Raw genomic sequence first — 23,513 nt, forward strand, 5'->3', positions numbered from 1 at the left:
GGGGGGAGAGAGAGATAGCGTGTGTATGTATATGCATGTGTGTGTGTGTGTGTGTGTGTGATTTCAGTGTGCATTTCAGTGTGCATTTCAGCAGTATGCTTGAGTGCTTGTGTTTTTAATGCACCCTTTGCCTCAAGTAAAAGTGCTACAGAAAAGTCACTTAAGACACACACACATCCACACATTGTGTATACACTGTACACACAGAGAAAAGGCAAGAAAGGCCCTTTCTAGTCTGTTGAGTTGGATTTGTGTTGCATAACTCCTCTTGCCAGGTCTGTTTGCAGCGCTCTGTCTCCTCCTCTTCTACCCAAACACTCTCATCATGTCACAGCCGCCACGCTCGCGCCAGGCCGCCTCCCGCTAATGATGTCATCATTTTTATGTCTCCTCTCACACATGAGATTGCAATTATGTGTTCTTGCCCTGCATGCGATCACAAAAAAAATACCCACACACAGCATGTCTGTCCTGCAGGCGTTGGACCCCGTGATTACGTAATTGACATTGAGTGAATGGGATGACGTCAGCTTGACTCTCTCTGACTCTCCTGTCTTTCTGGGTAGCTACAGTGATGTCATAAGTGGATGCAGCCATACACCGTATGTGTGTGTGTGTTCTGGCATGCATAATCATGTGTGAAGACAAAAATGACCTGAGGAACCGTCTGATTTATATAATGTGTTTACTCCTCCCCCTCTTTTCCCCTCTTCCTTTCCCTTGAAGTGGAAAGACTTTGCAGCTAACAGATACTTTATTGTTATGTACTGTATGTGTTGGTCTTAGCAACATGAGGCGTTTAATGATGCTCCTGCAACACACACACACAGTCTTGCAGCCTGTTGCGCCTCCCTGGAGAGAGGCGTCTATTTGAAATGAGTATCCCAGTGTCTCGCAACTGGTAACTCCATCGCCTTGTTGCCCTCCGTCTGCGACTATCTGACCTTTTGTTGATTCTCATCCAGAGACTCGCCAACAATCACAGGCAGGCAGAGAATGAAAGGATAAAAAGATGATGCTGGGTCGTCTCCACAGATACTGTATGTGCCAGTTCTTATTTTAGCAAAAGAAAACACAGCGTCATGGAGAAAGCGGAGTGATTTGGTGGTTGGCCTTCTTCAGCTCTCGACAAAAATATCTGTTTTTAGCTTGCTGTTTGAGCTACAGGGTTTTAAGCATAGAGGAAGAGTGCTCTATTTGTGTCTTGGGTTGAATAGGCTGCCTGTTGTGTTCTCCAAGTGTTGTGGTTTAGGCTCTGAACATCAGCCATCAGCCAGCGTTGGATGGGCAAACTGGGAGCTTTTAACAGACCTGAATAAACACACAAAGACCCACATACAAACACTTAGTCTTTTAGTCCGTTGTCGCTCCCACGTTTCTCGCTCCAACCCCCAAACCGAAGGGAAATCACACCACACAGTGACTAAACAGTTTATGAACTGAGTAACAGCACACATAGAAGTGGTTTAAACACACTTCCACAAGCACACACAAAATATGGAGATTTTCCTAATAAACTGATTAGCTTTAGCTCTGCCCTGCTAATACCAAACCAGAAACAATCTACTGTACATTCCACTACTCCAGTGTATTTGTGGGTTTTGACTTTGTGTATATTTAAGCATGTGTGTGTAAACTTGTGCAGTAGTACAAATAGATGCAGTCCAAATGCTGTCTGAACTGTGTCCGACACCGATACACATCTACAGTAATTACATACATATGCAAATACACATACACACACATTGCCCCCCCCCCCCCAGGAGTCTTAGGGCCTTAGTCAGCGTCTGTGCGTGGGCCTGATCCCTGGCAGTGTGAGGGGAAAAAATACCTTCCCATATGATGTAAACACCAAAGTCCCCGTGTGTGTGTATGCATGAGTGTGTGGAGCGTGTGTGCGTGCATGCTTGTAAGCTCGTGTGTGTGTGACTGGCATTCTCCGAGATAGGATTCGCTCTCTGTGACAGTTTTCCAAATTATTCCACAACACTGTGCAGTTTCTTTTTAAAGATAAGTTTCTCTGCCATCTCTGCTTTGTTCCACTGCACACAGTGGAAAGAGACGGCAGAGACGGAGGAGGCAGAGGTGCTGACATGTGACATCACTAACTAAAGCCACTGCTTTTAACTCAGTTTTATCGATTTTATGATGGTTTTAGAGCATGTACCGCTTTGTTTTGAGTTGTGCTGAACAAGTGAACTTCATTATTTGTACAGCTTCATAGAAAATATTATTATTGAGTCTTCAGGGTTAGGTTTTTACATCTGCACTAGATGATTTTAGCATATTGATGGCAGTAACTTAAAGGGGTACTTCAGCGACTTAGTACTACACTACTTATTCTACAGTTTTACGAGCTGCAGCCATGTTCAAAGTTTCAGTCTCTAGTGTAAAAAAACCTCCTTCACTTTCCATAATGAAACTCAACAGCATCTCTTCCTTTGACCCACCCTGCCTCACATCGTAAGGGTTGTCAAAGTGCCTTCCAGAGCCACAGAAGACATTACACTGTCTTCATTAGGGGGTCCTGATTAAGTTGTCTTGGTCCTTAAATATTCGGACACAGAGTCCAATCTGACACTTATATTTACCTAAATGTTGATTAAACATGTATCTGACACCTTAAAATTTAGTGTTGAGGCCTTTTAAATCCGTCTCTTTTTATTGTACTTGGATACTTTATCCAAGTCCTGGAGGTCTTGGTTTAAAACTACATTTTATCGGCTTAAATTGTTGATATGCTAGACGTCTCGCTGTGGTGGAGTTGTTAGGACTACAAAAACACTGTGCACCGGTGTTACATGTTACATAGAAGAGCGATGCTTCTTCTACTCCATAAACAATATTTGGCAGAGTACAGACACCGACTTGCAGAGAGCACTTTAACCAGACAAGTTTTATTTTGGCCTGCCAAGTAACTCCCGGAATGAACTTTAATTAGCGACAGCTGATGTGATCTGCCTCCAGCGTCATTTGTAATTTTACTGGCAAAAACAACGGTCAGCACCAGCTGAAAATGTGAAGCTAGCTGAATGTTTTGTAAACTGCTCTTTGCTAATAAGATAAAGAGAGAGGAGAGATAACAGATTTGTTTCCATGGGAGCTTAACACAGTTTGGTGTCAGAACAGAGTCAATCACTGGAATAAACTTATCATTTTTTTTACATTAACACACTGATGAAATGCTAGCAGGCTGGCATTTAGGAGAGCAGCACTACCAGGCTGAGGTGACAAAACACAATCAAGTTCAGTAGATCAAGTCAAGATCAGATTTTGAGTAGTGGTGAGTAAAGTGATGTTGATTAGCAAAAGTGTCCCTTTTAAGTAGACATCACGGCCGCTAGCTGCTGCAAGTTTTGCATTTCTGTTTAAATTTTTCATTTATCACATCCTGTATCCAGACCCAGCGCATTTTGGCAGCTGATACAAATCTGCAGTATCAGTGTCAAGGAAGAAATCAGTTACAGGCTACATTTACCATTTAGCTGGGATTCAGACCAAAAAACAGCCCTGCATTAAAACAGTGAAATGGGGCTGTGTCGGTGGGGACGTGTTGTTTAAGTTAACGGCGAGCTTTAAAATGTGATTCAGATTCATGAATTTAAAGCTTTAGCGGACATCAAAACAGTATGTAACAACTGCAGACATGATTTTATAACACTGGAAAGTTATCACAGCGGCAACTATTTTATCTTTTGTTGCAAAGATCAAGCAGTAGAAATACTCTACTGACGTTACAAAGTAATCCACCAGGAATTTGTGCTTGCATGCACTTGATTGGCCAACGCAGCGCCTTGCCGGATGACATTGCGTTGCAGCAAAAGTTGAGGCTAGCACAACGTTTTTGCTTGACGTCCCAGCATTGTCTGGCTGGAGTCCTCTGTTTTGGCACCCTCTCTGCGCCAAACCACTGGCTCTATTGAAATGACTATAAGGGCTGTGTTTCTTTCAGGCAGGGCTCTAGTCAGTTTGAACGAGGCCTTAGGCTAGTTGGACAGGTGCATTTCTTCCTAAAAACGGTACATAATTCAGCTTCTACAGAACCCCAAATTTCCTCCCCAGCTCACTGTTTATGTTTTGAAACACCACTGTGCACAAAGGGATAGGGGTAGAGAGGACAGGAGCTGTGTTCCTGCGATAACCTATAAAGAATTCAGTACACAGATGGGCTGAGCTACCTGCAGTCCTGATGAAACACACTTTTCTGAGTTGTATTCAGTGTCTTTTTCCTGTTACTGTATTGTTTGTTTGGTAACATTGTCCGCAGGGGCTTTTTGTACAGACTCACAGGACTACAGGGGTATGGGAAGCCTCAAGGGACAATATTGGAAAACAGAATAATAAATAACAATAAAACAAAACAACATTAGATTCAGTTTAGTAAAGTTTGCTTAAAAATGAGAATGTAACATGTTTGCTGTTAAACATGTTTCTTCTGCTGGTTTCAAGCTTAAAGGGGACTTAAAGCCACAATCTGCAATAGTCCACCTAACGTGTGGACTGTAAAACAGGAAAACAGAACATAATAAAACATTCCTATGTGTTATCTTCTTACACCTGTGAGCAGCAGGAGCAACAAATTAACAAGCTAGTACACTGCTAACTGTACCCTTTGGTTTCACTGTGGAGTGCTAACAAAGGTGCAAGATTTGTTCTATAATGAAGCACCAGCACATTCAACACATTTCTCCTCAAACATTGAGAGCCAGGTGCAAAACAGTCATCCAGGCGAACATATTCATCATAACCACATTCAGGTCTGGTCAGAGGGCACACAGGAGGTCACACTGGAAATTATATGTGCGCTGTGTTTGTTGCTAGGCAACTTTGTCACAATACCCCTGTGACCTTCCGACCCTGCCAAGTCTGGTGTTACTGTCCCCGTCTCACACCCGTATTTGTGTGTGCGTATCGGTGCGTATGTGTGTGTTATCAGAGACCATGGTGCGACTGCCGCATAGCAACTGAGAACAGCTGTGATTTCACTGTGGTCTGGATGAGTGTGTGTGTGTGTGTGTGTGTGTGTGTGTGTGTGTGTGTGTGTGTGTGTGTGTGTGTGTGTGAGAGAGAAAGGGAGGGTGTGTGTGTGTGTGTGTGTGTGTGTGTGTGTGTGTGTGTGTGTGTGTGTGTGTGTGAGAGAGAGAAAGGGAGGGTTTGTGTGTGTGTGTGTGTGCAGTCTTGTTTGTGTGCGTTTATGTCCGCGTGAAGCCGCCATCACTGTTCATCTATGCACACACCCACAACAGCGTAATATGGCACACTGTCACTTCCACAGCATGAAAGCGGCATAGACTCAACCAGCCAAAATGCAACCCCTTCACACACACACACACACACACACACACACACACACTCTACCCTGTTGTAAAATCACAGCCGAAAATAGAGAGCAGAGGGAGCGACGGAGCAGTCATTTCCCTGAAGATCCATTCATGCAAAATACTGTTATTCAAACCTCCCTCCCCCTTATTCAATAATCTTATTCATCTCTCTCCTGACTGCAAAACCAAACACGCCTTGTCTTCTGCTTCCCGGTAAGAGTCTTTGTGCCTGCGTACACACCAGCGCTTGAGTGTATGTGTGCATTTTCTCCGCTCTTCTCCATAAGAGGAATGTCCTTGGCCTGTCCGACCTGTGTGCTCCCACTGAGCCCTCCGTCAAACACCTGGGGCGGGCTCACCCGTGCTGCTCCGGCCAATCAGGAGCCCTGGCAGTTAATGACATCAGTTAGCGGAGGATCTTTAGGACCGACCCCTCGAGGTGATTCGCCTGAGAGAGAGAGTGCTCTTATTGTTATGATGATTAAGTGTTATATGAAGGGCTATCAGAGGAGAGCCCCTTAATGAAAGTGGAGCACAGAGAGCAGAGGCAGCGGTGGCAGAGCTGGTGAGAGCTACAGAGGGAGGCAGGGAGAAATTGAGCCAGAAGCGGAGTTGGGATTGGAGCGATAGAGGGGGAGAATGAGGAGTTTAAGGTGGGAGAAGACGGAGCTGGTGAGAGAAAGAGCAAGAGGGAGCGCAGGGCTGAATATTCAGCAGCTGTGTCCAGACTTGCTGACTCTGGGCGTTCATGCTCTGAATGTACCATGAGAGGTAGACAACGTGCACAGGAAACAGCTGTAAAGCAGCAAAAGGAGAAGAAGGCGAGAAGGAGAGAACAAGTGCATGTATGCGGAAAAAATGCATACAAATGTGCATGGTTTTGTCAGCTCATACTCTGTTTTTATGCATGTATCTGTGCAGGAACGCAAGCGTGCGAGCGTTGGTGTGTTTGTGCAAGAGTGAACACTGGAGTTTCCCTTGCTGTTTGGTAAAATAATGAAACGCCCTGCCTCAGAGGAAAATTCCATCCTCAGCTGCTCCTACGCTGTTGTAAATCATCGGGCTGGGATGGCCAACGCATTGTGTTGTTTTGTGAATAAACGGGTTGTCGCTTGCCATTTTGTGGCTTTCCCTCAGCCTCTCTAAGTCATCTTCAGTTAGTGGTTTACTACATTTCCCAGAATGCCTCTTGACAGCCCCTCTCCCCACTCTTTCCCTCATCTGAGAATGTGGCTCAACTTGTTGCTTTTTAGCTACTGGTGTAAGATGCCTGTAGAGAAGACCTAGAGCAGGATTTTTATTTCCGGTCTAGAAAAAGTGAGTTCCAACTCTTTAAACACATCATGTCTCATTGCATTACGGTATGCATGAATGCTGTCACTGGCGAATCCCTCCTCTATGATGGACTGCTCCCAGTGCATGGATGCAAGGCTCTAGAAAAAAAGCTGTTGCTCTTAAATCTTGAAAAGCAGAGTCCAAAATCTCATAGCTGTTCATTTGTAGCTGCTGATGAGAAGTCATGTTGTGTTGTGCAACCTGTCTAAAATCCATCACTAAACAGCATAAAGGGACCAGACTTCCTTCAGGTTTATATGTTTTATGGTGGATTTGTCATTTGAGTAGCTTCTAGCACACCTAAAAAGATTATTTCCACTGGAGATCTTCAGTGTCTGATTCTGTTTCACAGGCTTTTGCACCCTTACACGAACACGATTATGGAGGAAACACTGGAGAACTTTGTTTTATATGCTGTCTGGTTGAAGGTTTGTCTGCATTCTGTGGTTCAGTTTTTCTCAGGAGCAGTGACTGAAATTAACTTTTCGGCTCACTTAAACAAAAAATTTAACCTGCCAGTAATCATTTTTAACAACCTCGCTACAGCTATGTCTGCTACTGGTACACAAGTAACATTTTCATGTCACGTGTTCATGTGTTCTTCTGTACTTTTTTTTTTTTTGAGCCGTTTTGTGTATGGAATGAAGTGTGTATTCCTTTAAAACTTGCTCACACAGACCGTGGATCAAGTGAGCAGACAGGTTTGAAGTTTCTGATGAGGCAGAAACAGAAATACTGTTGGAGGCATGTCAATGTTATAAGCACAGTGAGTAGGTGTGTATGCTTCAGAACATGACTGTTAGAACATGACAGTAGTGTTGTTAATGACTGATAAAAATGAAATCCACTTTTTTCAATACAAAAGCTTTAACTTTTTTCAGCTTCTATAAGCGGGGCGTGACAGAAAAAGTTTGAGAAACACTGGTTTAGAGACACAACCCTTAAGTGAGAGTTATGGATAGGGTTAAATTAAAGGGGAACCACACTCAAATTATTATTTTTTTGCGCTGTATATATAATCGCAGATTCTTATTGGCATATGACCACAACACATGTGATTGTTCCAACAATTTTTGAAAGTGTCGTTATCCTTTGAGGCTGTACACACAACCAGTGGCCTGAGCTACACTCGGTACTGAAAGAAGTTCAAAGGTGATTCATCATAAATTCTATGTATACAAGTCCTGTCAAATATATGCTCAAGAAAAAAACGCACTAACTTTTACTTAAAATTACTTTTCAGCTATGGATTTATCACTCCAACTCAACTTGAAGCAACATGTCCCCCACCTACTCAGCCTCTTACTGCTGTAACGCCCACTTAAGCCCTGTTTTGGTACAAAGGTGCATCTTTATGCTCAAGCTTCTGTCAGTCAGCTGTAATCAGATTGTACATAATTTGACAGGTCAGCAACGACCAGGGTTGAAATTCTCTGTGTAATATCCAATGCGTAGAAGGTATGTCTAGACCAACACTGTATGATTGCTTTGATGCAGTGGGGGATGGCAACAAAAAGAGAGCTTTCCCACAATGCGATACGATGGCATCTGGCAGCACACTGCATTGGCCAATAAAATGCATGCAAGCGCACATTCCCAATAGATTCATTTGCAACGTGAGCAGCCTAGTTCTACTACTTTACTCAATGATTGTCGCGCCGAAGGATACAATCCTGTTAATCCTGCCTCGTAGTATTGAGGTACCACTGTGAAGTTTTGGCATCTGATGAGCCTTCCAATTCATGGATCTACTACTCATGGATCACATTTCCTCGTCTCAGCTGTACCTGTGGAAGCATACGCACAACCGCGCAGATCCTTGAAGTTTTTTTTAGAGGCCTGCTTAAGCGTGGGCATGTTGGCATGTTGCTTGTGTTTAGGGTTAATGTTAGAGTGGGTGTGTCTTTGAGTTAGTCTGCAGCCAACAGATGGACAATTCTCAGTTTTTCCAACAAACACTACTATCTCTGGCATTCAGTTGACACCTGGCAGATGGAAACCTCAGACTTTGCTCCAGAGTTGATGTCAGGGAGGAATGAGAGAAGAAGCTGTTAGGTTATACAACAGGAGGTTGGAAGTGACCTCCTAAAGTAATGCAGAGAAAGGATATACAGTTGTTGCATTGGAGCTCAAGCTAATCTAGATCATGTTTATGCTGTCATAAAAGGCTGAAGAAGTAGAGACAGATAAAGTATCAGTTATTCTCCACTTTCCTTTAGAGGTCTCCAGCTAACGAGGAAGCCTCGCCACATATTTTACGCTGGCAGAGAGGATGCCCCCCCCCCACTTCTCCCACACATCACCCCTGGCTAGAGGAATGTAGCGGAAAACGAGGGACTCAAGATAGAAGATCAGAGGCCTTAATATGAACCACATTGTGCGTTGTTCTCCTGTTTCCCATCTCCTGTGTTCTCCGCATCAGGAGTGAAACAGCCTTTGATGAGTATCTACAAAGAGATTTGAGACTTATAAAGAGCGGCAATTTAGCCAGGTATGTTATCTTAAGCCTGGTAATTTGGGAATTCAATTCACTCATAGGGGGAGCCGGGGTGGGGGGCTGTGGTGTTTATGAGGCTGACTAGCATCAGGTCTGTGCATTGAAATGGAGAGAACCGGGCTATCTAATCAATGACTGACCACATCTTAACCCTGGGGTTATCATATCTCTTATCCTCCTCCCTTTTGTTCACAATCCATTTCTTTCTACGGCGTGCATGTATGTGAGTGTGCGTGTACTGTAACCATGGATCAGGCCCTGTCTTTCCCCCGAGTTACACATCTAATCACGGCACCATCATCCCTCATCCCTAATTCTGTTGGCAGGTCCTGTCAAACAGCATACGCTGAAAGACGGGGTGACTTTGAAATGCTGCTAATGACCCTAGGATAAAACTACCCTCTGTCTTTTACTCCCACTCAGTCTTTCGTTCTTGTCCACTCCTGTCAATTGCACTCGCGGTCATCTCCTTTCTTATTCCCTGCTACTCTCTGGATCTGCTGTTTTGAAAATGCAAGGGAGAGGGTGTGAGAGGAAACAAGGAATCATATTTTTTTTTTATTCTGTAAGATGAATCAAACTGGATGTGAATAGGCTGTGAGGCAAAGTTGTTAAGGGCTGATGTGGAAACGAGCTTCTGTCTAAATGTTATTTAACCTTTATCTAAACTGGTCAGCCCCACAGATAAAAAATCTCCTCCATCAAGGAAGGTCTGCCAAGGCGCAGCATACAGGCAAACTTAAAAGACTCAGACAGAAAAACACACAAAAGTAAAATACAAACACAGCAACGTAGCTTTGAGAGTACTTTATAAGCGCTCCAATAGGCATCACCTCAGCGTCAAACCAGCAGGCTCGTTGCCAAACCTATTTAAATCTTGACTAAACAAAGCAAAGACAGGTCCTTATTGAGTCTGCCACAAGAACCTTCATTAACCGTGTAAACTCACAGAGAGAGTGTTCAGCTTTAAATAAGTTTGCAGCCAGTTCCATGAAGAGGGAGCAGAGTACATGAAGGCACTTCTGGCTAATTCAGCCCTGACCTCTGGGACAGATAACTAAAGCAAATTCTGTGACTGCAAACAGTAATTTCCCACCAACATTTTTAGAGATGTAAGAAAACAGAATTAGTAGACCCAGAGTGGCCTTATATATTTATATATAAAACTTCAGCAGAGAATAAGCCGAGCAGTGGAAGAGGGTGGCTGTCAGCTCAAGCGTAGATTGCGACACTGATGACAGACAATCACCGTTTCTTATTATTATTTTTATTGGTGATCAGCAACCAGACAGCATTACTGCCAAATTAACCCAATAAACATACGATGGCTTCTATCCAACAACAGTATTGTGGCACTTATTGGGAGAAAAACACATGTATAACTCAGAGGTTGTGTTAGACTTTCTCGTTGTTCTTCATTTTGACAGACAGGGTCGTAAAACATCCGTCATAATCTATTATTACCCGTCATTGGATTTTAATAGCATTTCATTTTGAAAAACAACTCGATCACAATAACATTTAATATACAGAACTTACAGATTATGCATTTATAAGGACATGGAGAGCAAAGATGAGACACTTTTCATGTCACCACATGAAGCAGATGAATGATCTTCACCTCCTTGCTGCCACTTGCTTCCCCCCGCAACATTAGCTGCCGCTGGCTGATAAACGTTATCAAAATAACTTGATGTCCTTCACCCTCCACTGCATCAATCCATCTTTTTTCACCTCGTTTATCAACCACAATTCAATTATTGGGCTTTCTAAGAAGAACCTCAGACCCTCAGCTGCCGTGACGTGTTGCGATAGCTAGGCTATGTAGCGCTATAGCTTACAAATGCGAAGGGGAACGCCAGCTAGACAACGAGGTCATTGAGGGCGATCACAGTAAAAACTACTAGACAACACTTAATATGCACACTCGCTACCAACTGGATAAGGGGTACACTACAGGTGGTCTACATGTGGTTATTGACAGTGTGAGTTACTTAACGTTACAGTAGTTTAGTCTTTAACTGTCAAAATTCACCAGAGCAACCACAACTGCTGCAGCTTCCTTCCCCTTTAGCTATGTAGCAAAGATGACCATTGAGTTTTTTATTGTAATGAGTGCACCAACCGGGTACCCATAGTGCACTGCGTTTTGCCATAATTTGCAATTTGCCATCAATTGTCAGCATGCACTCAAAATAGTGTAAGTACAGAAGAAGGCGAATTGAGACACAGCAAAAGAGTCATGCTCACAGTGACAACGCTAACATTTAGCATTTGATATACACAAACTACGGCTCCTTGAATCTTTTTTTTTTTTTAAAGAGAAGCTATTTAGTATACCCAACGTTTGCTTACACATAGAGTTGATGCACAGTTGATCTGACATGAATGTGCAAATATTCAGACTGCTATCCTTTCAAAATGGTCAGTAGTACATAAATTCCTGATTTAATGTATTATTTAATTGGATAAAACATGCATAGTAACTTCTGAAAGATGCCATATGAAGAGAAAAACATTTGAAACTTACATGCTAGTGTGACTTTTCCTTTTAGTGGTCTGTTTGTGAGTTTGTAAACAGCCTGAATTTTGTTTTGTCAGCATTCAGAACACGTTTCAGTTGACATAAGGTATCTTGTGCAGTGTTAAAAACAGCTTGTAGGAGTGGGAGGGAGGAGTGAAGGATGTAAGCAGAGTTGTATCATCAGCAGAAGCGGTCTAAGTATTGTCAGCAAAGGCAGGCCGGAGAGGACTGTATAGGCTTCTGACAAACTGCTGCCTCACTCCCTTGTCCTTCTATTTTCGCTTTTTTTTTAATCCCGCTTTCTCTTCTCAACCAGAACACTTTTGTGTTCTCCAATCTCTTTTCTCTGCCAAAGGTGACCTAATAAACTTCAATCATCTTGATATGCTTTCTCTAGCAAACATGAGGCCGTGCAGCTCCTCGATCACAAACCTCTATCGCCAAGTTTGAGCTCATTCACTTATTGATTCCAATTTCAGCCAAATTTGCAAAAGGCTCAACGAGAGGGTTGCAGAAGCCAGAGAGGGCGGACCTTTGGAACCGGACAGGGTCTTCCAGTGGTTGTTGCCATGGTTTTTTGTTGTCGGGACAAACTGTCGGCCAGTGGCTGAGAGCCTGTGCTGCTGTTTGTTAAAGATAAGTGGAAAAGCCAGAGGGGAAAGAGAAAGAGGGAGACAGACAGACACAGAGAGGGAGCCCTGCTTAACTTTTTTTTTTTTTTCTTGACTGCAGGACACCCAGCTGAAAAACACTACCACTACCTCAAAGCTTCATCCACCCTGCTCTCCCGTCAATGTGGGGATCCCGATAGATCACGCTCCCCTCTTTAAACAGTTCACCGAGCCTTTCTCCTTGTGTTTTTCTGACCCGCACCCCTCCCTGCCTGCTATCAAAGCTCTGTTGGCTGTGCACTGGTCGCTTTGATATCTCTCTCTCTCTCTCTCTCTCCTTTCCCACAATATTGTAAAAGAGCACAGAGCGCCAGCAGGGACCCGCTCACTGTCAAAGAGAAAAGACAGGGAGGCCTTAGAGGGAGCGAGGGAGGGACTGGTAGAGGTAGGAGAGGAGGAAAAGGTGGCAACAGTCAGAGAGTGGGTCTTATCTTTTTATCGTTATTACCCTTCTTTTTGGCATCTGGGGTTTAGTAGCAATTGATCAATCTGCTTATTGTATCAGAATTCTTTCAAAACCCTTTTTGAATTTTTTTGGGCTCCACTTTCAACATTTGTAGGTAATTAAAGTTAGAAAATAACAAATAACAGGTGCAGTCTTGTTACTTTTTCACACCTTGTCCTACAGTTGTTTGAAGTACTGGTGGTCCCAATTCAGAACTAATAAGTTGATAAGCTAATTTAAGTTTAACAATTTGTGTGATTAATGTACACGATGCAATTAGATGATCATTTTACAAGATAGGGCTCACCACTCTGTTGAAAGAGCACATTAAAGGAATAGTTTTATATTTTGGGAAAATGTGCTTATTCGCCTTGTTTCTAACAGTTAAGCTGGGAGGTGATTAGCTTAGCTTAGCATTAAGACTGAAGGAAGTGGGAAACAGCTAGCTTGGCTCTGCAAGTAAAAATTTAAAAAGTTTGAAATGGGAGTAATGTGCAAAAAAACACACAAATTGATACAACATGATAATGCTAAGCTATGCTAAGATTATGCTGATTGCCTCCAACCCCCAGCTGTGCACTGAAAGGAAATGAATAAGCATTATTTCCCAAAATGTTGAACTGTTCGTTTAAAGTCATAATTTTAAAGTATTTTTACGATATGCAATATAGTAGACCTCTGAAATCAGCTGATCGTTTCCCGAGGGGAGATCAACAACTCTGTCGGTCTTGTTAAAGTGCAAAAACACAGTCCATTCACAATAGCAAAGTGGTTGTAGAGAGTTCTGTTTCTTTGAATCAGATGATCTTTAGAGCAGCACACCCTCTGTCTTGCAAGAGCACATTAACGTTTCATTAGGGCCTTTTGGCTACATTTGTCATTTTAACTGGCAAAAACAATGATCAGTGCCGGGTAAATATGAGAAGCCTGCAACTTGCATGTTTTTTTTACAGTAATTGCTCTTTGCTAATATAAATAGAGCAAGTTAAGACTAACGATACAATAAGAGATTAGTTTGCCTCTTAGCTTATCAAATCTGGGTATTTTAGAACTGGATCCAAAACAAACTGTCCATATTGGCATCTAGTGGTAGACGTGATGATGTTCTTTTTTGTCACATACAACACATGTTGAATGCCACACCAGGAGAGCACACTGGCTTGACCTGAACAGAGTGACCGAGAAAAGATTGGACCGATCGAATGAGCAACCGAGCGGGCGAATAACTGAGTGAGCGTGCACGAATGTGTGATTGCATGTGGGCCTGTGGTGTGTCATGGCCATTACCATGAAAGTCCAGAGCCCTGGGCCTGGGCTTTTTTTAAGGTTGACCTGATCATTGCAGTCAGTCCACCACACACACACTCACACACTATCCCTGCACTCCACCAAGGGACCTCTAGGCTGCACACACACACACACACACACACACAGACAAACACACACAAGTCACCTTCAAGCGTCCACATTCGCAACCTCAGTTTGCTTGCGTGTGTGTATGTCTGAGGCTGATTGTTCGCCATCCTCAGAGAGCGAGGGTGAGCGTGACTTCATGATCGCTGGCTGCTGATGAATCATACCAAAGTTACTTTGTGTTTGCCTGATGCAAATGTCTGTTTGCTTTGGTGGTTAGCCTACTTTTGAGGACGGAGGCTGAGCGTGTCTTTGTGTGTGTCGTCTTGAATTATTCACTGGCAATATTTGATTTCCTTGCACCATACATTACATCTGTCCTTTCTGAGCTTTTGTCTCTAAGTCACTGCATGTATATCCACTTATTTCTTTGTAAAACAGTATAGTGCCGTTCCTACAGCAAAAGCAGTGGCCTCATTGATGTGTTTTCTGCATCATCATTTTTCAATTTGAAAGTTCTGGGGCTCGGTTCCCCTAAATATACTGTGTATTATGTGCTTATTATCTGCATAGTTGGTTTGCCAATAGACAGAGGAGGTAATGTTTAATCCTCTAGCAGGACAGGCTCTCAACTCAAACGTATAATGTTTAGGGTGCAAATCAAGGGCCTTGACCTATTTTAACAAAGAGCCCATTAATTAAGTTTCTTATACCATTTTCATAACAGCTAGGTCTATGCCTGATTTTGTACTTTGTACAATATAAGTTCTAATATAGATGAAAGACAATTTTCATGATAACTTAATGTCTCAGTAAAGATTTTGAATTTACAATGACATAAAACAGAGGAGAACTGCCAATCCTCACATTTAAGAGGCTGGAACCAAGACGTGGCTCTCAGGATGACAATGTCGGTCTGTCGGTCGACCGCTTTGGTCCAGAACCCTTTCAACTATTAGATGGATTGCCATTAAATTTAGTTGAAAGTCATGCCATCCCCAGAGGATGTAACCCACTAAAGTTTGTGATTCTCAACATCTATACAATGGATTGGCACACATACATTACATACATTCATGGACCCCCTCAGTATAAATTGTAATAACGTTGGTGATCCCTTCATTTTTCATCTAGTGCTATTGGCACGCCAAACTTAATTTGTCAAAATTAAATTTGTATTAGTATTTACCTCAAAGCACTGCTGCTCCTAAATCCAGAGCTGCTTCAGGCACGGGTAAGCCTCCTCCATTTGGTGAGATTCTTGCACAAACTTTTAGCCTTTTTGGCAGGTACTCAATCCCCCTCACGTTCATTCATCCTTGAATCCTCACACTTCTGTTTTTATTCTTCAACAGTTCTTCTTCTTCTTCTTCTTTTAAACGACGCAAAACGTCACCATGTCACATGACCTTAAAACCTGGCAGGAGCAAGGTGGCTGCAGGCACAGAGTCCGACCACCTTTTGCCTGATTTCGTCGCATTTTTCTTTGCAAATGCCGCAAGATCAGTCATTGATCTCAGCTCTCAGACTCAGTAAGGTGAATGTGTCCGACTTGATGGCGCTGTTTTTATACCCCGCCTCTGCAGTCGCCTGCAGCTCATGTTAGACTATCAAGTCTGCTAAAGTCAGCCGCAGTCATCTCGATCGCACGTAACAACGCACCGTCACTAGATGTAACAGCTAATGTTCCACATACTGCCACCTGCTATACTGGAGGGGAATGTAGCAAACATATCAAATACTCCCGAGAGGTTTTTTAACATTTTTTTTACATTTTTCCTAGACAGGTTAGAAATATATTAGATATATGGGAAAATATTTAAACAGAGGACAGAGACAGAGGGAATGTTAAAATACAGGAGAATCCCAGGAAAAACAGCAGGGTTGACAGGTAGTAATAATAATAATAATAATAATAATCTTTATTTGTCGAGCACTTTTCAAAAACAAGTTACAAAGTGCTTTAACAAGTTTAAGACAATAAAACACATAAAAACAAATACATGATAAAAGCAAAAAAACGGACTAAAAAGGGACTAAAATACACGTTTGAAGTAAATATAAATTATATATAAAATAGAATAAAATAAAATAAGATCGGGAAAGGCTCTTCTATAAAAGTATGTTTTAAGAAGGGACTTAAAAGAGTTCACTGACTCAGCCGACCTGATTTCCTCGGGCAGGCTGTTCCAGAGCCTCGGGGCCCTGACAGCAAACGCTCTGTCCCCTTTAGTTTTCAGTCTCTGGAACAGACAACAGACCTCTGCCCGAGGATCTCAAGGTACGTGCTGGTGCGTATCGGACTGAAAGTTCAGAAATATAACAAGGCGAGAGGCCATGAAGAGCTTTAAAAGTGATCAATAGAATTTTAAAGTCAATTCTAAAACATACTGAGCGCCAGTGTAATGAAGCTAAAAAAGGGGTGATGTGGTCATATTTCTTTGTTCTGGTTAAAAGCCTGGCAGCTGAGTTCTGGACAGTCTGGAGTCGATCAATAGATTTTTGGGTTAAACAAGTAAGAAGGCTGTTGCAGTAGTCCAGACTTGATGAGATGAAGGCGTGTAAAATGGTCTCGGTGTCCTTAAAAGTTAACATAGATCGAGAATCACAGGTTAATTTATGATCAATGCTGTCACTATATTTTGCCCATGATAACACAGGTGAATCTGTCATATACGATATAGTAGCAAGCAAGTCCTCTATAATATACTGTATCACAGTACCTGTAATTGAAGAAGAAAAGGTGCCCCTAAAAAGACAATGTCATTTTTCAAAAGCAGGAAACAGTCAGTTACATTATCTATCAGTGTGAAAATCACTTTTACAGAACAGAAATAAGTGCACTTTAAGCTTGTTTTAACACACTCAGCTGTCAAATGGCCAACAAATGGGAAATGGCGAAGTTTTCCAGAAAGTATAACAGTTCCTATAGTGACAGAAGTTCGTGTCTCTGATGTAGCACTCAACTCTGAGAAAGTTAAACTAAAACAAAAATGTCAACAGCAATTTTTTGATGAAAAATAAAAGAAAATGATTTGTAAATCTAATTATTAATTAATCGTTTCAGCATTATATTATACCGGCGTCCACAGGCATTGGTGACTATTTCACTTGAACAATACTTTATTTAGTTTACTTAGAATGTCTGCTTTTCAAGAACAAACCACTCCAGGTTTGTTCTGGTGAATTGCCATCCTCTGCACACAGAACAAATCAGTCCTCGGATGGAAAGGCAAAGAAAGCCTGGGTGCTTTGTGTATGTCTGAATTCGTGCATGTTTAGCCGCATGTGTGTTCATGCATGTGGGACTGTGTGGGTCGCCAGGCAGCAGAGAGCAGCAGCCAGAGCCGAGGGGTCATGAGCAGTCCTCTGGGACGCCCTGACCCCTGACCTCTATTCCATAAGTCTTTGCTGCTATAGATGACATTAAAGGAAGACACATTCAGACCTCATAGTATGTGATTGGTCCTGCTCTGCTTCCTTAAAGCCCTCTGGAACCCTGATATTCCCCATATTTGTCGTTGGGGAAAAGCAGGAAATACAGAAAGGGGGGGAAGCGATTTCATGGGCTAAAAATGGAGAATATCACAAGGCTTCCTACAACCGGTGTTGACATATATGTAGCAGAAGTTATTATATCCCAGTCGCTGAGAGAGTTCTCATTTTCTCCTTCTCTCTGTTGCTCTTCCTCTCCCATTCCATCAATCCAGCGTATGTGTAGGAGGGATAAAGGTCGTCCTTTTGTCATCAAAACTCCAGATTAGTTTTGCCTCGGTGCATCTGACTCTCTGCTTTATCACTGTGGCCAGAGGAGCCACAAGGTTCAGCTCACCCCTCTGCAAAGTAATAACTCCTACCAGCTACCATTCCATTCTTCGCCACTATCTCCTACACTACTATTACTACTCCATTCGGGGGTGGCGGGATTATTTTCACGGCACTGGCTTTATTGGGCTGTATAGTGAAGAGTGACAGCAAAGTGAGGAGCAGGAGGATGTGACATGCAACATATGTCACAAGCTGCGATCAAACTGACAAAGTTGTTATAGTCGCTTCAGTCCGCTGAAGCCCAGAGCAGAGCATAAATGTGCTGCTGACAGCATGTCATAAGCCTATCTTGGTTTTATTTTAATATTTTTGCATTGATGTGGTTTTGGGGGTTCTGTAATTTGATGACTTGGGGATTTCTAAAAGTCAGTTTGGCTAATATTGCAACAGACCCCAGTGCACGACAGTGAAATGAAGTACATTATTGAAATGTTGAAAACGCTTGCAAGTCGGACAGAAAAGGCTGCCAACGGGGAATGAAGATCTTCTGAGGATTACGTAAATGTGGCATGTGATTTAGACAAGTATCTGCGAGAGCATGAATGCCGTGTTAGATGATTACGCTGTCAATTAGGGCACATGCATTAGCCTACACCCTCTCCACTCTCAGAGGAGTTTGTTAACCTTCTCCCCTCCATGTAAACACTGGTGGCCTCTGCCTCCAGTTACAAAGGCTTCAGAGAGTTCTGAGCTGGCCAGCGGTCAGCAGGGTTACATCGAGGTCAGTGATATTTTTGAAAATGAACACTTCTGGGTTTGCGTTTAGTCTCATCTTTAAAAACAAAAACACTCAAATTCACTGAAATTTGATAGTTGATTGCCAAAGGAGTGTCTTTGACAACTATTAACCATGTTAATTGGAGCACTATTAGCTTTTGAATTTGAAATAGCACTTTCTTAACCCCTCCATTCTTTTTTTGCAGACGACAACAAAGTGGATTGACATATTGATTTTAAAAATGTTTTGCTTTTAATGGTGCACCATTGTTAGCTGAGGCTCGATAGGGCTGGAACCAAGAAGCACACTTAGGATTAGACCTTTAGGCTTGTCAATAGACATGCAGTGACTAAACAAGTCCTGGCAAAAACATAATTGCTCCAAAAACAAATTCAGAAATCAGATTTAGATTATGGGGGAAACTGGTTTGCAAATGTAAGTTAGGTGTATTATCTCAAAATTGGGACTTTTTGTTTGATTGTTGTGTAACGACAATGTGTCCCTTAGTGATTCTGAGGAGCTAGAAGGGATACTTCTGGGTTCATTATTGATTCATTTTGCGATTTGTTTTTCTGTTAAATGAGTTCTGTTAAATATTGGGAGGAAAACTTGACCTTGGCCTTGGAAAGTTTCACAAAACATTCCAAACATCAGATCCCTTACTAGCTTTTTTTTAGAGCCTTCAACTTTATCACTAGGGTTTAAATATATAGTCCAACATTTTAGGAAGTACACTTATTTGCGTTCTTGCTGATAGTTAGATGAGTAGATCGATACCACTCTCACGTCTGTAGATGAAAATTTAAGCTAGAGCCAGGAGACGGCTATCTTCCCTTAGCATAATGACTTGAAACAGGGGGAAACAGCTAGGCTGCCTGCATCCCCCTATCAGCAGCTCTAAAGCTCATTTATTAACATGTATCATTTTTTAAATTTGTCCAAAAGCTGATGTGTAAATATGAAAAGTACTGGTTGTATAGGATAGGGGGTCAGGTACCAGACTGTTCCTTGTCACTCCCTCTCTTATCCTCACTGTGAGTGGAGACTCTGCTAAGCTAACTGGCGACTGGTGGTAGCTTGACACAGCACACACGAGAGTGGTATTGATCCTTTCATCTAACTAAAGAAACAAAGGGTATTTCCCAAAAAGTTAAAATACTCTTTTAAATCTTAAGTAAACACAATGTGTCTTGGATACAATCCATCTCCATAACAGCTGAGTAAGCTCTATCTGCTGACGAAGACCATTTGATAGCATTTAAAGATCTGCAAAAAAGGGTAGTAAGTGGACTCAGTCAGAATTGTTTTGTGAAAGTTAAATAAATAGTAAAAGAGACCAAAGTTGCCAGAAAATGTGGGATGTTTTTCCTCAATAAATCACCTTAACAATTAACTGATTTTCGAAATTGTTGCAGATAAAATATTTCTGCTGATCGATTTTTGTTATAAATTTATCCTCTAATCTGCTAGATCTGCTATCATTTATAATAATGTTACTGAATAGAGTGCTGTTTCACTTGTGGAGTAGAGTGAATGTTCAACACAGTTCGCACTGTAATTTTCAGCCTTTGTTACTTCTTATGGAACCTATATTCATTGCAGCATAATAATAGGAACAATCTGACTCTAAGCGTTCATGAATGGGGTTTCAAATGGAGAAAGCCATTTACTCTAATTGAATGGCGTCTTTTAAAGTCAGTGTTATCAGGGTGCACAGTGCAAACAGAACCGGTGTGGTGCCAGGGTCACAGCGTGGAGAGAGAGAGAGACACCGTACAGATTACAGCTGCTTTAAATCGCTTTGGTATGCACAGACACTTGGATGGAGAGTGTACTTACAGTCCGATGCACACAAACACACACACACACACACAAAAACACGGGGGGGAAAAAACACATGCACACGCTAAGCCAAATGTGGACATGCCAAACAGAGATGAACACAAATCAAAACAAAGCATGCAAACACAAAAGAGATCCAGAGAATGAAGAAGACAGAGAGAATAGCACAGTCCCATCTGTCAAACAAATGCGAGGATGCTTCTCACACACACACACACACACGCGCACACACACATAAACACATTCACACACACACAGCAGACATCATTTAGTCTGAACTTGAGCGATATCTGCCTTTGTCCTTTAGCAGTTGGTCCTGAGGGGCCGCTGTAGAAGTTGCATGAAAGTTTGTTTAGAGCTGAGCAAGTGTGTTAAGCTTTATGAGAGCCCATGGGAGACATGGTGGCATACACACACACACACACACACACACACGTGCATCTACTCATACACACACTCAGGCACGAGGCTTGGGCGGCAGCTCGCGCTGGCCCCAACCAAGTGAGGAGTTTGTTGTCATAGCAACAGTAAAATGAGATGACTTTACTGTCAGCCGTAATGTTTCATGGCCCCCTTGCCGCTATGGCAACATAACAAGGAGGAGGAAGAGGAGATGGAGAGAAAGAGAGCATCAGAGCCATCTCTGCATTCCAGTGGACTCCTACAAGGAACAGTGTCACTACGACGCCCTCACTTCCTTCCTAAGACAAACACACATACACTGTGACAAGCCTGTCAAACACATGCATGAGTACACACACACACACACACACACACACGGAAAAGCCTGTCAAACACCCTTTCCATCTCGCCCATCCCTTTGATTATGAGCTGACTATTTTCAGCTACGGTCTTATCGTCACCGGAGCAATTTGAATTCATTACGCTCAATGTCAATATTGGTGCAACAACGCTGTACATCAGACAGGTACAGCTTGTTGAATGAGTGTGCGTGCTGTCAGAAAGTGTGAGAAGTGAAAAGAGGGGAGAAGTGGAGAGAGAGGAGATCAAAGACATCCAGCTCCGCCGTGCGTTTCCAAGAGGTGGAGAGAGTCAGATGGAGCAGCGGGGTGACTGTAGGCTGGCCGACAATACGCGGCGCAACAGCACAGCAGCTATACATCACAATTCTATATTTAGCTGCGTCCTTCCACTACAGCCTATCAACACTGTTAAACAGAGTTATCGGCGCTGGTAGAAAAGTGGGAAAAACAGAAGGGGGGGTGGGGCGGGTAGGTGGAAGAGCGACAGACACAGGGAAGAGAAAAAAAGAGACAAGCGTCAGAACGAGAGAGGAGCTGAGTTGTTTTGCTCTGTTGCCATGGTGACTCGACGGCCGGAGTTGTAGTGAACTGACAGTTGTCACGGCACAGTGGGTTGCCATGGGTGACAGCTGTCAGTCAATCACGCAGAGTGAGGGGACAGATCGGCTGATGATCACCTTGGATTAGAGAGGGATCGCACCACACAGGGGCCAGCCAGAACATATCTGGACTTAATCCCCATGTCCTAATAGTGTGTGTGTGTGTGCGCGCGTGCGTGTGTGTGTGTATTCATCAATGTTTGCATGTGTGCCCTTTTTTTTAACCCGTTTGTTGATGCTGTGCGAGTGGACAGGAATTTGTGTGCATGCAAATTTAGGTTAGTGTTTTCACGTGTGTGTGTGTGTGTGTGTGTGTGTGTGTGTGAGTTAGCACATGTGCATCCTAGCGTGTGTTTGTGTTCCAGACTCTGAAACGTGTTCACAGGGTGAGTGGAGCAGATTACATTTAGCTATAGCTACTGCTGCCTGGGTCCTTCCCGCAGCTGTCTGAGCTAGAGGACAATCAAAGGCCTGGTTGTTAGCCTTCTGATTGTGGTGTGATGCTCAGCCCCAGTCCCCTTCAATTAGCACACTCTGGCTGCGTCTAACAAGCACAACATTGCTTTTATGTTGGGAGAATAATGGTCTGATTAGAATAGGGATGGATTTTAACTCACACTTATGTTTGTTTCTCTCTGTTCTTTGCAAATCCCCCGACCCTGATCATCTCTTCTCACAGATCTCCAGATGTGGAAGTAACTCTCACCAATGGACACTATTTGTAATGTTGTAAATCAGCAGTTAGTTTATTCTGTTTATTCTGCGCCCATTCGGCGCTCCAACCTGAACAATTACATTTTCTCCTCCTGTAGAGATGTTAAAAGTATTTAAATATTAAACAACATATTAAACAAAATCCACTTTTTCATGTCTTTTCAACCTATGTGTCTGTCCCCGGTGTGTCTCCCAAACTATGAGAAAAAAAACATCCTCTCTTTTTTTCTCCTGCTCAGTCTTTCAGAAAATGTGTGTGCAAGCACGCCGTTTGAATATGCCTCCCTTCTTGATGTCATGAATGGACCTGCGTAGCATAGGACCTCCTCCAGCCCTTCAGCGCAGTAGACAAACCTTCCCACTGAACACACCACTCAACCCAGCCCAACGTCCAAAACAACACCAATCGATTATTCCATCGAGCTAAAGCTGAAGGTTGTTCAGTATGTCTCACAGAAAGTGCTTTTACGGTTATGAAGGAAATGTAAATAGTTTCTGGTTTTCCCTCTGATGTCAGGCTGCTCTGCCTCAACTCTCTCTGTGATTTACAGTTGTTTCCTGATGAAAAAATGCAGTAACAGCTAGCTGCTGCTAACTGTAGATGTTGTCAGGTGGCTCTGCCTGACACAGAGGTCCAAAGCTTCTGTAGTAATGTTAGAGGAGTAAACTAGCAGCAGCTTCTGTTAGCAGTAGTTACTAACTGGTGACTAACAAACTCTGTAAATCACCGAAAGTTAAGGAGAGCAGCCGGTGGACATCAGGGTGAAAACCGGAAAATAATTTCTCCATAAAATATGATCCAGTTTCACCAAAACCAGTGAATAAAGTTATAAAGCTGTGTTTTTCAACTAATAGACCTTTAACACTGTTCATATGTTATGACAGCAACCCCGTGTAATGTC

General features: G+C 42.7%; 1 protein-coding gene across 2 annotated transcripts in view; it reads left to right on the forward strand.

Annotated features, from left to right (window-relative positions):
• Positions 1–23,513, forward strand: part of ches1 (checkpoint suppressor 1) — a 60,661-nt gene that overhangs the window by 5,843 nt on the left and 31,305 nt on the right. The window contains exon 1 of one of the 2 annotated variants that reach the window (XM_038726683.1): positions 22,889–23,046. The exons of the other annotated variant lie outside the window; for it this stretch is intronic. The gene's annotated coding sequence lies outside the window, so the exon portion shown is untranslated. Of the gene's footprint in view, positions 1–22,888; positions 23,047–23,513 lie in introns of those variants that run through there. 2 annotated transcript variants of the gene reach the window in all.

Source organism: Micropterus salmoides, unplaced genomic scaffold, assembly GCF_014851395.1.
Source record: "Micropterus salmoides isolate LMB-PRFRI ecotype aquatic unplaced genomic scaffold, ASM1485139v1 Ms_hic_scaffold_18, whole genome shotgun sequence".
Classification (NCBI taxonomy): Eukaryota; Metazoa; Chordata; class Actinopteri; order Centrarchiformes; family Centrarchidae; genus Micropterus; species Micropterus salmoides.